Below are 15,472 nucleotides of genomic sequence, written 5' to 3' on the forward strand. Positions count from 1 at the left end.
AAGAAAATGCTAAATGTTTAGCAAGTTTGATTTATTTTTTTCTTTACAATGGCTCATTATAATAATGTAGTTAATATTGAGAAATAATAAATAAAATAAGGCACCCAGAATAAAAAAACAATTTTTTTAAACTTTCAATTTATAAATAAGAAATAGTTACGAGTTGGGTCAATATACATCAAGTTTAAGTTCGAGTTTCTTAACAATGTTGTGACTATCCACTTGTCAGTCTTTCGACTGTATTTATAATTTCAATGATGTCTTTAGGGATAAGCCGACTATATATATCAAGTTTAAGTTTGAGTTTCTTTGCAACGTTGTGACTATCCACTTGTCAGTCTTTCGATTGTATTTATAATTTCAATGATGTCTTTTCTCTAGGAAGAGAAAGATTTTGACATCCAAACTTTCTCGGTATTCGCGATTATTATGTAAAACTTCTTTAGCAGATAAATTACCTATAAAAAGAAGTATCTTTAAGATACAAATTTTCTTTTCTTTGACACATTTAATGCCGAATACTTTTTGCCCAAACCCTATATTAAAAAATTTAAGTGATTTTAAATTCAAGATTTTTTAAAGTTAGAATTTTTAAAAATATAAGATACATAATCATCTACTAAAAATATTTCACCAAGACTTTACTTTGTGTTAGGTGTTAACATACTAGCAAAATTATTTATTAATTAATCTATTCTAACCTAATCTAGCTTAAAACTAGTTCAGCTTTGATCATGTCAACAGTCGCTTTATCATCAGTTTGTTACGTAGGTATATTAGCTCAGGCCTGTTTATTTTAAAAGAATTGATGAGTTATTGTATAAATGAATAATTTTGCATGGTTCCGTAACACAGTTTAGAAACTTTAAATTTATTTAAAAAAATAAAGTAAAAAAAAAATATTTGATGTTTAAAATAACCTGTTAAGATTTGTAAGTCTCTTCAAATACTCAATAAATTTATTAATAGATTAGAAACAGGTCATCAAAGAAATGTGATTATTAAGAAACTAAAATGTGTCAAACTATAAACGAGTATGTGCTCAATACGATTCAAAAACTAATTTAAAGTAAAATATTGACTTACATCTGCATATTTTACCCAGAAATTTTGTTATATTGACAAATGAAGAAATAGGCATAATTTATGCCAAAATTCATTTAGATCGGATAATATAGACGGATCACCAGTCAAGTCCCTCAAGAATTTATACTAGTATTTGTTTTTTTAAAAATACTTCAATGAAAAAAAATTAATGCGCCCCCGGGTGGGCTCGAACCACCAACCTTTCGGTTAACAGCCGAACGCGCTAGCCAATTGCGCCACGGAGGCTGTTGGGTGCTTCACGCAAGAAGCGTTCCAGAATTTTAGCTGACATATTCTTTCTGGAAAAGAATATTTCTTTCTTGAAAAGAATATTTCTTTCTTGAAAAGAATATTTCTTTCTAAATAATTATTAAAAATACTTTGAATTAAATATTGAAACTATATATTTATATACATGAATGTATGTATAAATAACATTGTAAGTAACTTTTTACATATTTTTATAAGAACGAGACAACTATATTTATTATGAATTACATTACAAATGTTCAGCATGGAGTGATTGCACTTCCAAGAAATAGTTTTGTTAGATTGGCTTAAAAACTGGAAATCTACTCTATACATAGTACATTTCTTTATAGATACACAAACATACCGATGGACAGATAAGCAACGCTGTCAATAGTTAGTACACATTTCCCTTTTTCTGGAAATTTTAACGACATCACAATCGACAATAATTTTCTCTGAGTGTAAGCTTAGATGTCCGCATCAAAACATGCCTTTTAAATCTAACCAAGCTGATCCAGAATATATAGCGAACTCTCGTATGTATTGTGCGATATCTTCTTCAGTGCGTTATACAAAAACGACAAAGTTACGATATCTGAGGTACCAGCACCCGACGTTATTTTTTGTTAAAATTGACTATTCTCAGCAAATTATTCCACTACCCTATAAGACGTTATAGATTAGTTTTACAATAATTAAGTTAGTATTGTAAGTAATTTCTGCTACGCTATATGCAGATATAGCTTGGCTCTTAAAATATCGGGCTTTGAGCTCACAATTTTTTATATTAGTAACACCAAGAAGAGAATAGATGCTCCATATGTTGTCTACTAATATATTGCTTACACAAAGAACGATTCACAATGACGGTTCGCGTTGTTAGCATCATTCATGTAAAAATTACCAATTCTAAAATTCAATATCTCCAGTCTACAAACTACTTCGCTAAATATATCAACGCTAAAAGTTAAATGACCAATTTCGCAAAAATTACCAGACAAAATGCAGCGAACCATATATCAAACAGTGTTTTCAAAACAGTTATATTAATTATAGTATTATGCGTAATTCCGTAATATATGTCACATATGAGTATAATATGCGCCAGTAATACTCTTAAGCGCCGTCCTTTATCTTGGTATATATGTGCGATAAATTCAGTAAAACTATTGACATAATGCAAAAGTTATATAATATAAAAAATTATGTGTTATGATCGATCCTGCCAGGAGTCGAACCTGGAATCTTCTGATCCGTAGTCAGACGCGTTATCCATTGCGCCACAGGACCTAGTTATCTATCATAGACACGTTTTTTATTTTTTCGTATTCATAAACTTTACTTTACAGCACTATCCTCAAAATAGCCTCTACAAAACATATTAGTATAATGCCTACAAAAATGATCATTAATAAAGCCCAGTTAAGCGTTTCAAAAATATACTCATATCTGAATTATATCATTCCATTATTATAGTAAAATCATTTCTTCGATTATTAAATTATTTATTTATATTTTCAAGAAGCTCCTAACACAGAAGATATAGAATACAATAGATATGTACAGTATTACGAAATCGAATACATTTATAGATTTTCTATCGTTTTATCTTTAATATAATGTGAACTAGTTTTCGATTTATCGATTTGTGCACTACGTTGTTCTGGTGTTTTGTTTAATCTGGTAAATGATCATTCAACTCTCAATACTTGGTAAATGAACATTTCTACTGTTTCATTTTCAATCTATCTTACTTATCGAATTCTCATATATATACTTAAATGTAATTCATTCTAATGTTTCATTTTCTTGGGGATTAAATCGCTGGCCTGTCAAATTTTTCAAACGAACTGTACGTTGTTCTGTTGTTTCATTTCCAATGTGTATTATATATGCAGTTGTCATATTTTATTCACTTTGGAGCTGCTATATTTTCTAAATAAACTGAATGTTATTCTATTTTTTCATTTTCAACTGGTTCCCTTATTACCCTCAATATGTCTTACATATTTTAAATGCTCATACTTAAGTTTTATTTACTATATCCATGGATTATTATGCTCTCAAATTTTCTGCATGATTGGTTTTTTTTATATCTTACCTAGTGCTCATGTATTCCTATTCTAAATCAAGGGTACATAAAAATTTCATTTCGTTCACTGGACTATTCTTGCGTTTCATTAGCTAAACCAGCGCTAAAAGTATGCTCCAAACATAACCTCTCTCTCTAGACAGATTATCTAGATGTTTTAAAAAATCTAGATACCTTTCTCTCTAGACCAATTATCTAGATATTTTGAAAATACTAGATAATTGTCGGTCAGATTGTTTTCATATACATAAATCTCATATACACAAATTTTTCTAAACAATCACCTTTTAAACGGATATAATAGCACAAATAACTCAAAATATAATAAATAGATCTCTGGTAGTTCTAAAATCTAAATATTCTATATTATTACGCAAATACTTTATGTTCAGCCGGAAAGCATAACTTGAGCGCTCGGAAGACAAGTGGTCCTGTGGCGCAATGGATAACGCGTCTGACTACGGATCAGAAGATTCCAGGTTCGACTCCTGGCAGGATCGAATAATTAATTTTTTTAACTTTCTATTTTTATTTATTTACTTATAGTGAGTAAAATATATTATTTAGATAATGTTTGTACTTTTTCTTTTTTTTTAATTTTTTGTTTATTTTAAATAATGTAACCACTATATACACCGCAGAAGGATTTATAAGCAATTATCTCTGGGTTGAAACCTAGTTTTGTAAGATTGTTATTTCATTTACCTAAATGTTTTGGTAACCAGGATATTAGTACATTATTTTTGTCTAAGTTGCTTAGTCCAGGTTGGGAACAATTATCAACAGGAACCGAAAATAATAATTACTTCAAAAATTTTTAAAAAAAATGAGCAACAACAGAAAGTTATTTATTTAAATTCTTATCTAAATATATAGTTTATATAGTTTAATAACTTTTAACTTTAATATTATGAGTGCATTATATATATAAGCCTTTTAAAATAAAACTCAAAAAAAATATAATAAAATTTGCCTAATTTTATATTTTTCAAAAATAATTATTTTTATGTGCCTTTTACTTTTCTACGCACATATAACTCATACATTCTGCTGTGTGTTTTAGTTATAATAAAACACACAAATAATTATTACTTTTTCCTTAAAAATATAAATCACAAGAATAACTATTATTTTTGTAAACAAACATGCCGGATGTTTTATTTATTATATTATAATATGCGTGGGAAAGTAAAAGGCACATAATAATAATTATTTTTGAAAAATGTGACATAAAGCAAATTTTTTAAATTATTTTAGAATTTTATTTTAAAATGCGAACGATAAGAGTTATTAGTTGATTTTTATTTTTTAATGATAACTGTTACGATCTATAATTATTAACTGTCATTGATGTAATATTAGAAGATTTAAGTCTCGCTTAGGGTAATTCTTTATTAGATAAAATGTACATCGATTTTTATATTTCCTGTTGTATGTTATTCATTCAAAGCTTATTGTATTCCTTTGGGAGATGGACCAATAGGTTATTTTTAGAAATTTTTAGAAGGTACTAAATAGATAATTCAGTACCTTCGAGATAGCATAAGTTTTCCGTTAATATGTTAATCATTACACTTATAGATTTTGTAGTTGGATATTACATTAATGGGTCACACTGGTGATCCAACAATATTTTTATAATTGTTTTATTTTATAAACATTTTGTGGATAAATATTTTAGGTACGAATATAACAACGTATCTGTGGAGTTTATCAAAACAATATCGAGTTTTAAATCTATTATGGTAATTCGAGATAATAATATATACAAATGTTGAAACACTTATAACTTCTCTGTCCAAAACTGATTTTTATTTCAAGAACTATACAGCATCAAAATCTTTATTACTAAAAAGTCTATTTTGTTTCTAAGTTATTAAGTGAGAGAAAAGTTAGATTTCATTTTCAGAATTCCACAGCTAGTAACAGCTACATTTCCTTAGTCCTCATCTCCTGCAGTTTACTTAATATATCCTCAACAGAGTTAAGATCCCAAATTTGTGAATAACATCAACTCATGGTTTCGAATCTCTGTTTTAGGTATATGCATAAACCACCGAGGATAGTGAACCCAACAAGAACCCATGTAAATACTTTCCTTTCACGCTTAAGACGCTGGAGTGCCTTCAATTTTTCATTAACATTTTTGTTATAAACTGCTTCGAGTATTAAACTGGCAAATTGTTCTAAGCGATTGATAGTTAAACCATTTGTTCTTTTTTCTAAATATGCCTCATCTGCCTGATCGTGGTCTTGAATACTATGTGAACTATATATTTTTCTAAAATGATGGGGTAAAAAAAATATTGCTATTGTATATTTTTTCTGACTATCCAAGTACAAGCCATGATATTGTCTTTTCATTTCATTCATTCCCAGCTTTCGCAAGCCATCCAATCGAAATTCCTTCTCATTCTCATCCATCATATTCGTTGGATCCAAATTTATTGGATCCAAACAAAAAAGCTATAAATTTTGTACATATACTTTGAATTGAAGCCAGAGAATTATTTTTTTTTTTTATTTAAATTTATTCAATTTTATTTTAATTGTGTTTAATATTAACTTATTTTGACAACTTAATTTTGGTTTCCTTTGTTAATAAATAGATCACATACAAAGTTAAAAGGGCTTCGTCCCCTATATGTACTATATATATGTACTATACATATGTAATATATATATGTACTATATATATATACTATATATATGTACTATATAAGTGAATGCTTCAACGCCCCACGTAGACTTTAAAAAAATAGCAAAAGAAAGTTTTTAAAATAATTAATCTACTGGATACATATTTCTGGACCGCAAAAATGTTTTGAAATAAATTGGTTTGAAATCGGGATGTCTGACATTTTGTTAAAATTGAACCGAACAACAAAATCTGCCTGAAACCTCTTCTACAGAAGCTATATAACCAGTTTCTAGACTGAATTAATGATTCAGTGTATTATAACAGTTAACCAAACCACTTTAATAATGTATTCAGTTCAGACTCGTGATATATTTTCCTTTGTCTTCCAATTTGAGTAGACTATTTAAATATTTGCACTATGTTTTTTGTAAAATAAAAAATACTTTAAAAGAAATATTTATTACAGTTCCTACATAGAAATATTGCATTTAAAATAGGTTATCTACATCTTGATCCTAATTTGGCAGTACATACCTAATTTCTAAATTATTCTAAATTAAATGGGTCCCAATTAAGTAGCATGTATCTAGCAAATGGACCTATCATCGAACTCTAATGTGTTTGTCATATTACAATAAATTACGCTCCATAAATAATTAATCAAAAGTTATCACTTCAAAATTAATTATTATTAATTATTATTAATAATTATTAAATTATTATTATTTAGAATAGCATATAATATATATCAGGTGCTGAAACCCTGCGAAGTGGATTTTGCTCTTTGAATAAAAATCTAATTATCATGTATTAAAGACATACTAACAAAAGGTGCGTATTGAAATTCCCAAGCCAGTAATCTTAATCTTGCCCAGATCAAAACTGAACAGTCACATAAAATGTGATTAGAACTCTCATCCGCAAGAGATAGATCCCTTTTGTTAAATTGATATACTATTCACCATGATGATAAGCCGTTAAATGAATTACCAACAATGGCAGCCTTGTACTACTAAGGAGGCCTATCAACGCCCTACCGTAGTTGTACAGACAAACTAGCTCTTTAGCCTAGCAGTTAGCTACAGTGTCGCGTTACTTACGATTGCATTGGGTTACAAACCCCTTTTTAATCAAAGATTACGTTATGAACCAATAAGCCTTCCGAAAGTTATATTTTTCCAATTTATGTGTTATTTTATTATATATTTTGGTTTGTATAGACTTGGGACATTTCAGTAAGAAATGGTATACCATAGCAAAACGGTCAAAAATGGACTTAAATTTTTTACAATGGAAAACGTTTATCCGTAATTGGAACTCAAGTTGCATAAATTTTATGATATGTGTAGCACTTTCTCTAACTAAAGAGACGTGAAAAGACTGAAGCTTTATGACACGCCGACAGATGCAGGTTTGCTCAAACATATTGAGTTTGTTAGATAAATTTCGCAGACAAGCCTGAAACACGAGACTTTTGTAAGTCCTGCAGTTTTCATTATTATTGAATTTAATTTTAAATATTTTTATATTTTAAATCAGTGGCTTCTAACCTTTCTTGTGACCAAGGACCGCTATCATATTTTTGTTTTTAGTAGAGACCACAAAGTTTGAGAATAATAAACTATATGATTATTTAAATATGCTTTATGTACCATATCTCTGGTATAATGTATAAAGAATTGTTAAAGTGGATAGGTACATTCTATAGGTAATAAAAAGAGTATATAATTACTTACCATAGAAATTTTTCGTACTTAGTGAACAAACTACAAGCTATGTACTATCTATACAGTCAGAAAAATAATTTGGTTGATTTAACCAGATTTTAACTAAATCACAGGTCAAAATATTCTTAATCGACGCATCATGTCGGTTCAACCATACCACATATTGGTTTTAATATCTTCTTTACCACATGAGCTTAATTTTTTTTAAGAAATTAATACGTGATTAGAGCATATTTTTCTGGGAGTACCTAACAAATTTGATTCACGATCTATTTTTAACTACACGCGGACCACAGGTGGTCGCGGAATCACATTGGATCGATCCCAAACAGCGGTTGGAAACCACTGTTTTAAATAATTAAATAGAATACGTATTTTTTGTATTTATTCGATTCAAAAATTCGACAATTTAGTTTAAAAAACTTAATCATTGAATTTAATTATAATTTTATTACTATAATAGAATAGTAATTATTATTATAATTAATAATAACATAATATAAATTATAAATATTATAAATCTAAAACATATTTCGCATCATCTCGAGTATTTATATAGTAAAATTATTGAAAACATAATACCAAGAAAAAATATTAAAATAAAATCGTAAATAAATTATTTTAAAAAATAAATAAATTTAATGGCATTTTATATACGATATGAAAGTATATAACCAAAAAAATATTGAAAAAAAATTTCGATCCTGCCAGGAGTCGAACCTGGAATCTTCTGATCCGTAGTCAGACGCGTTATCCATTGCGCCACAGGACCACACGAAGTCGCCATGCATAACACAAATTTTCACCAGAAAATTTCATGCATTAAATATTCTTTGTTCTGAAGTAAGAACGTTTTTGGATACGAACTCACATACGCTCTTTGACATTCTAGAAGCACAAGCCTCCGTGGCGCAATTGGCTAGCGCGTTCGGCTGTTAACCGAAAGGTTGGTGGTTCGAGCCCACCCGGGGGCGCATTGCTTTTTTGTAACTTAATTATCAAATAAATATTTTTTAAAATAATTTTAACAAATATTCTATTTTTTTTTACTTAAAATTAATTATAAAATTGCTGTCATTTATTTTTTAAATTCTGTCATAAATGAGAGTTTAATATTAAATTAAATTAAATTGTATCTTCACACATGTCTAGTCGAAGCTTTTTATGTAGTTTTGATACTTTCATTGGTCTCACTGAATGTCTTTAAATATTCGGTAAAATAAATGCATAATAATAATAAATAATTATTAAATAAATAAATGTTATTTTCATTTAAAACGCAATATAATATCTCATATATTATGTTGTGTCTAATTACTTTTAAAATACAACTTTAAGAAATGCTTAAGAAATGATGAAATATTGTTTTCTTAATAATATGAAATCTAATATATGTGAACACATTTTTCAAAATAATTTCAATTTAAATTAAAAATTGTTGAGTGAAATAAGTGAAGTGCATTCAACTCAGTAAATTGGTAGCAACACTCGTCATTTGTCACTTGGCAATTCATCATTTTCAACTTAATTGCGAACACGCAAACACCCAGAGCGCAGCTAAGACCAATTAAAATTCAGACTAATTAATTACTAAAAATGACTTTTTCGCTAAAAAAAAACAAAAAACCAAACCAAAATTTTAAATAACAAAATAATTTAAAAATAAAAACATTTAAAATATTTCCAAAACGGATTGGAACTGAGAATGACACCCACGACTAAAATGGAGAAGTAACGTGGGTGTGTGGTAGAAAATTTTGACAAAATGAAATAATTAAAGAATATATTTACTCATTAATAAATAAATACTTAAAAGTATATATATATATGCGTCTGATGAATAATATACTATAAATGGGAGTAAAATGATATATGTAACTAGTAAGTATAACTAGTAAGAATGGCCACCGTTCGATAACCACATCTTTTGCAAGAAACTATATTTTAGAAACTACCATCAATTTCTATTATATATAGAAATTATATGGTATATTGACACCGCGGTAAATAACAAAACCGATGTCGAACTGGAGATCAAATGAAAACTTTCTGTTTTCAATAGATGGCATTAAAAGCACAGTAAGCAATTGGAATACAAAAATATCTCTAGAATGACAAAATGTATGTCCCATAGGCTGCTTATTTTACCTGTGCTACCGTAAGGCGCAGATGTGTGGATGACAACAAAGAATGATGAAACAGTACTTGCTGTATGCTCGAAAAACTAATTCCAAAAGATATATAGTTTTGCACGAATTGACGAATGCTGCTACATCTGAATCCATCTCGAACAATATCAGCCTTACTTTTTGGTGCCTGGACCTGGAGTAAAACTATACTAAAGATACTAATGGCTCATCGAGTCATACGTGCCTCATTTTCAACTCAAAATCTTGCAGTACGGCCAGTTAAGGTGTTCCTTTAAAAGCTGGGTTAAAAGAGCACCTAGCGTGCTTTACTCCAATTGCATATTAAGTTTTTCGTCCGCTTTGACAATGTTTATTATGCTAGAGATTATACAGATTATGCACTTGTAGATGCTTCACTATTCAGTGCTTGTCAACATCTCCTTCACCATTGTAGTATTTCTACATTTTTTCTAGTATCTACAAATTTTATACAATCTCAAATTATATGGTCCGGGCTGTCACTTTTATCTGAATAAAACTAGCAGTACGGATTACTTGCGAGCCTGAAGCGATATAAGAATTCACGGTAGCTTCCATACCCCTTAATTGAAATCTCAAGTCTTCAGTTCCTCAATTAATCCAACCTTTAATCTTTAGAATTAGCGAATGCGTCCATCTTGGTCTTTAGGATTGATTTTTTCGATGTTGACATTCATTAAGATATGTGTGTATTATTTCTAGTTACGAATGTAACAGAGATTGCTCAGTTGTAGTAATTGACATTGACATTGTTAAGCAAATTAATATCCAGTGGGAACACCGCTTGTTAATGACATAAAAAGATATTTCTTAAGATCTACAGTTCTCTGCGAGTTGACAAAGATTACCACATATAGATATACCTCAAACAGTAAGAGCTTCATCTCGTAGTATTAATCATACTTGATATTCAAGGCATTAGAAGGCAGAACATATTTATCAGAACCGTCTAGAGAGAAATGCTTCGTTAAACATAAACCCAAAAACAAATTGTTATGCCGATTAAGAATATAATATAAATATATCAAACAGATAATTCATAACAAGGTTAAAGATATAATAATTTAAATGTTTTTTCCGAAAACAAAGTATTGGGTTATAATGGTTATCTTAGGGATCCATTTAAGAGTGGTATTATACCAAATATTTGCTAAGAAAAAAATAAATCCGTACATTCGTTAAGAACAGAAAAAGAAGAAAAATAAATATTGTATAATTTATATAGTCAAATTTCCATTGATGTACTTATTTTCCAATCATTTTTGTACTTATTTTCTAAACTTAATTTCTTTTGAAGTGAAATTTTTTTATTTAATTATTGATTATATATAATAGCATTCATTTGTTATTCAATTCTTCCTCATTTTTTGCGGTTTACCATTGTTAAGTTGGAAAAGTTTTTATTAAAACAAGAAAATGAAATAAGACATCATTTTCTTTCAATTTAAATTAATAATAAAATTTATTAAAAGTTTAATATAATTTATAAGCTTTTGAGTAGCTTTTGATACTATAAGCTAGCATAAGCATCAAGATCAAAGTACTATATTCCTCATCAATTAATATGTTTAAACGGGAGGAATATAATACTTAGGCATTCTACAAAATCTTAGGCAGACTACAAAAAAAAATATAATAAAAAATACAAAACATTATGTCCGTACTTAATTATATATTATACAACACATATTATATATTACATATTTTTATTATATTATTTTTATTATTATGTCTTGAAAAACCTATTATTATTATAGCATGTCTTGAAAAGCTATTGATAAAAAAATTTTTTAATATAATTTTCAAGTTAAGTAGGTCAAAACACATAAAAAAATTATAGTAACATTAAATTTACATATTAGGTAGAGACTACTAAAATTCAAAATAATTATAGTACTAATTCTTAATTTAATTTACTCAATTAATCAAGTTATATATTGAAAATGCAACGCTATACGCATTGCGCTAATAATATTATATGCATATCAACCCTTTCGCGGTTGACTCTCAAGCAGTTAGTGGTCAGTCAAATAAGTCAAATATATACGCTAAAGCAAACAAGAGTCAAGTGCCCTAGTGACAGTGCCAAAAATATGAAATAATATTAGCTAAAATCGGATCAAATAGAAAAAGAAGATAAAACTGCGAGGAATCTGTTCTAAAAATATATATATTAGAAACAATTTCTTTATAAAATCTCAAAAGACACATTTGAAATGTTTAAAAGAATAATATGGTATATACATAATATGTACAATATCAATATATATATATATATATATTTAATTCTGTTTTATATTTCTTTTTCTTAAACAAACGTTTGTGCTTCTCATTTGTTCTTTATACGACTTTTTTAATTTTTTTGTATTTATTTCACAAAAAAAAAATTAATTTTAAGATATTCCTATCAAACAATATATAAAAAAATAATGTATTTTAAATACCATAGAACAAAAAAATAAAAAATAAAAAAATTTTTCGATCCTGCCAGGAGTCGAACCTGGAATCTTCTGATCCGTAGTCAGACGCGTTATCCATTGCGCCACAGGACCATGTGTCCAAACGATGCTAAAGTCACGTTTTTTTCTAATAGAAAATTAAACAAAATCTTTAATGAACATAGTCAAAACATTGTGATAATATATTAAATATATTTAAAAAAATATTTAATATTAAAGTAAAAAAATAAATTTGTAAACTTTTAAAAATTACCTCCGAAGAGGTAGTAGCTCTACATGTATGAATAAATTAATTAATTTTAATATTATTTCATATTTTGTTTAGTTTTAACAATAATTAACAAAAATGTAAATTATATTAATTTATTTTTAACATTTATTTCTATATTATTTTGGCATTAATTTCAAAATTCAAATATTTCTGTTTTTAAATATATCAGGATTATTACTTGAGCTTCTTGAGCTCTGTTAAAATAAATTTTAAATGATGTATATAAAAATTAAAGAACAGACTATTCAGAATTAATATCCGTCGATCTAAAACTAGTCCAAGTAGTAATAATACTAAAAACAAATGTTTTATTTTAATATTTAATAATTTCTAACATTTTTATAATATAAAAGACTTCATAAATTCTATAATTTATAAAGAACTAAATGAACATTTAATTTAAGTCTACATACTGAAGCTTTTATTTTACTTTAAAAAATAAAATTTACAAGATACTACCTTTAAAAATACAAATACAGAACGTGAATTACACGTTACCTTATCTACAGAAATTATGATACATTCTCAGTATTAACCGGGTCCCAAACTATTCAAAGTATCTTAACAAAAGAAACACATGCTTCTTTAAGCCTAAATAGCTCTATGGCAACGGAATTTCGGTGTTGTGCGAAAAATCATATAATAGATATGATAGACAGGTTCCAAAACAAAGCAAATGCTAACCTACATCATGACCTTGAAATACCTACAGTTAGACTATAAATGCAGAGGGCTGCCAGCACTATTTCGGTGTTATATTACGATGTTACACACAGATGCTTAAGTCGCTTCAAACTAAAGGACCTTTTGAGGTGTTTCAAATAGCAAGAATATGAGTAAATCAGATCTATATGCTCACTTTAGATAAGTAACATTATTTGTAATATTAAATGGGAAAACCTCTTGTTAGTCAATGTAAGTAGTTATTGCTCTTTGTTTAAATATAATATAAAAAAATTTGAAAAAAAACCATTTATATATTCATGTACTTATAGTACGTATATCGATATAGCTTAGTTTTATAGATATCGAGTTTAAAAGTCAGATATCTCTCTTTTATTTGATATGTATATTAATATATGTATATTGTTATTTTACTTATAATAAATATTAAGTTCGATCATTTTTAATCGAACGTCTTCAACAGATAATATTTAATCTTATCTGCCCCGATTTTTATGGCATATGTACATATGTATACCTGATCGTAAGAAAAATATTTTTTTTTGTTTTCAGTTGTATAAATTTGTATTTCCATGTATTCATAAAATATATATTAATTTTACCCCCCCGCCACTCTTCATTTAATTGTCAGTAACTTTAATATAAAATCCCATACCGAATGTACGCCTTATTGGGCCGGAAACAACAATGGTTGCCTTTGTATTAAATACAAAAATAAAACTTAAATATTATAGAAAATAAAAAAAAAAATTTCAAATACAACACTGAAAGCTATTAAAACAACAACAAGCAATAACAACAAAACTGCAGTTGTGCTTCCCTGCAACAATGCAAGCCTAAAAGATCAGCCAAGGTCATAACAACAACAATAGCTACAAATAGCAACAGCAACAACAACAAAATCGCTACAATGTGTTGATGATCAGTTCAAGCTTGAAAACTGCGTATATATAGTTTTGTTGTTGTTATTGTTATTGTTGTTTGTTAGCTTTTCGCTAAACAATTTCTGCATGACTGCACATAAAATTTATAAACAAAAACAACAAAGCAAAAAATAAAAAATAGCAACAACAAAGTAAATGTGTAATAACATAAATGATGGGATCATTCACCGGCTGAGAGACCTAATAAAAAATGTTTTACTATTGTACCGTACAGCCCGTATGAACCCGTACAGAATTGTACGCTATACTTAAAATGTGGGTATTATAAATTGCTTCGGAACAATACTGATTTCCCGGGTAGGTCTATTTGCTAACGGATTTTAGTAGAGGCAACTATTCTAAAGAACTTTTTTCCATACACTATATGCTCCATATACCTTACTTTTTTAGATATAGAGCTTTAAAGTTGGAAATCTCTTTTGTAACTTATTATCTCTTCTTACTCTTGTGTTGTCTTTACTCCCACAAGAACGCGATTGGTGCTTTTTATACATTATGAACAATATGTGAATAAGTCAGGAACGAATATATTTTGATTGAGTAAATGCATGCTTATAAAATCAGATTTAATACTTACAATGATAGATATAATCTATTATTAACTATTTTAAACAAACGAATAGTAGCTTTTTGCTTACAAATGTTCTGAATAACAGATTTACAATTAGGCTAGCAAAGAATAGATTTTGATTAAATGAATGCTTAAATATAAAAGTGATTTTAATAACTAAAAAATAAAGACAGAAAAAGATTTTATATATTTTATCTCATTATTCCTTAACCGTGTTATTTACAATGCCAAAATTGAGGGATGGTGAAAAATTGAGGGATATAAAAATATATGACGAATGATTAGTGAATAAGCAAGCAACAAATAAATTTTGTTGCAGAGAATGATTAGATATAAAATCGAATTTAGTATAATGATTAACAAAAGTATATGTAATATAGTCTATACTATATGTATTATCACATTATCACGCCATAAAAGAGCGGTTGGCGTTATTTTTTCAGACAAATATTGTGAATACATGAATAGCTTAGCAACGAATTGATTTTGAATAAGTAAATGCTTATATATAAAATTGATTTAACAATTGCAATAAGAAGTAGAAGAAGTTCTTTTATAAGTTATCTCATTATCTCTT

The 15,472-nt window shown here is 27.8% G+C and overlaps 6 non-coding genes across 6 annotated transcripts; 2 read left to right on the forward strand and 4 right to left on the reverse strand.

The window, feature by feature from the left end:
- Positions 1-1,258: 1,258 nt before the first annotated feature.
- Positions 1,259-1,332, reverse strand: Trnan-guu. Its single transcript has one exon. It is a non-coding gene; the product is annotated as a tRNA-Asn (tRNA).
- A 1,223-nt stretch (positions 1,333-2,555) lies between these two features.
- On the reverse strand, positions 2,556-2,628 carry Trnar-acg. The gene has a single exon. It is a non-coding gene; the product is annotated as a tRNA-Arg (tRNA).
- A 1,229-nt stretch (positions 2,629-3,857) lies between these two features.
- Trnar-acg lies at positions 3,858-3,930 on the forward strand. The gene has a single exon. It is a non-coding gene; the product is annotated as a tRNA-Arg (tRNA).
- A 4,567-nt stretch (positions 3,931-8,497) lies between these two features.
- Positions 8,498-8,570, reverse strand: Trnar-acg. The gene has a single exon. It is a non-coding gene; the product is annotated as a tRNA-Arg (tRNA).
- Positions 8,571-8,698: 128 nt separating this feature from the next.
- Positions 8,699-8,772, forward strand: Trnan-guu. The gene has a single exon. It is a non-coding gene; the product is annotated as a tRNA-Asn (tRNA).
- A 3,673-nt stretch (positions 8,773-12,445) lies between these two features.
- Trnar-acg lies at positions 12,446-12,518 on the reverse strand. Its single transcript has one exon. It is a non-coding gene; the product is annotated as a tRNA-Arg (tRNA).
- Between the last annotated feature and the right edge of the window lie 2,954 nt (positions 12,519-15,472).

The sequence above is a fragment of the Teleopsis dalmanni genome, chromosome 2 (genome assembly GCF_002237135.1).
Source record: "Teleopsis dalmanni isolate 2A chromosome 2, ASM223713v2, whole genome shotgun sequence".
Lineage (NCBI taxonomy): Eukaryota > Metazoa > Arthropoda > Insecta > Diptera > Diopsidae > Teleopsis > Teleopsis dalmanni.